The sequence below is a fragment of the Chrysochloris asiatica genome, unplaced genomic scaffold (assembly GCF_000296735.1).
Source record: "Chrysochloris asiatica unplaced genomic scaffold, ChrAsi1.0 scaffold00058, whole genome shotgun sequence".
Taxonomy (NCBI): Eukaryota; Metazoa; Chordata; class Mammalia; order Afrosoricida; family Chrysochloridae; genus Chrysochloris; species Chrysochloris asiatica.
This window is the reverse complement of record NW_006408576.1, coordinates 7865637-7866894: the sequence shown is the minus strand read 5'-3', so window position 1 is coordinate 7866894 and position 1258 is coordinate 7865637.

Genomic DNA, 1258 nt, shown 5'->3' with positions numbered 1-1258 from the left:
TCTTCATAGAACCCAGCTTCTGGTATTATTTGCTCAGCATATAAGTTTTAGTGATGAAAAAATTGCATTGACTATGGGTAAAGTTGCATAGTGCATTGATGTAATTGCTGCCAATAAAGTGTACATATGTAAAAAATTGAACTAGCGAAAATTGTGATTGCTATTGTTAAGTGCCATCAAATCAGTTCTGACTCATAGTAACCCTGTATAGCATTTCCAAGGAGCAGCTAATGAGTTTGAACTGCCAACCTTGCGATTCAAACTGACTTTGTAATACAGTACATTATCCTTCGTGCCACACCAAGACAACAAAGTTATGATAAATGTATTCATATTGATGGCAAAAAGTAGCCATTGAAGGTGCTTATGTACATCAACACCTCATGGACTTTTGGTTCCTTAGTTTGAAAGTTTAGGGTCATAGTTCTATGGGATACCCAGTGATTTAGCCTAAAATTGTATTTAATGCTTCTGTGTGGCACTGTGGGATAAAGCACTGAGTCAAAAGTTTGGTTAGAACCACAAAGTCAGTGGTTCAAACTCACCAGCCGCTCCTTGGAAACCCTATATAGGGTTTCTATGAATTATGACTAACTCAATGGCACTTAACAACAACAGCTCTACCACCTAGTTTGATGCATAGTGACTGGGATCTTCAAAGGTATCAAGCCACCTTCTATAGAACAACAATTGTTTTCTATTCTCCAGGAGCAACAGAGGAAGTAGGAGAGTCCAGAACAGAATGAGACAATGGATTATGTGATGAATTACCTGCATAAATAACTTCCCCTTTGCCATGAGACCAAAAGAACTTGATGGTGCCCAGCAACCATTACTAAATGTTTTTGACCAAAGATTTTATTTTTTAAATTCTTATCAAAAGGGGAGAAATGTAGAAGAGAATTTCAAATTCTCATGGTATCCAGACATTCTGGAGCTATGGATGGTGGATGAACTCTGAAACTATTGCTCTGAGATGATTATTAACCTTTTAATACAAACCAGTAAAATATACTGAATTTTTTCTTGAAACCAAACAATAGTTTAGCTTAACAAGAGTGGCTCAAATTGAAAACAGTACCTAGAAAGATTCTATGAAAAATTTAGGGAGCAGTGAGTTTAAGCTAATGTGTTTAATGTAAAGTTGTTGTTGTTGTTGTTGTTGTTGGGTGCCATCGAGTCAGTACCGACTCATAGCAGAACGAAACATTGCCCAATCCTGGGCCATCCTCACTACTGTTGCCATGCTTGAGTCCAT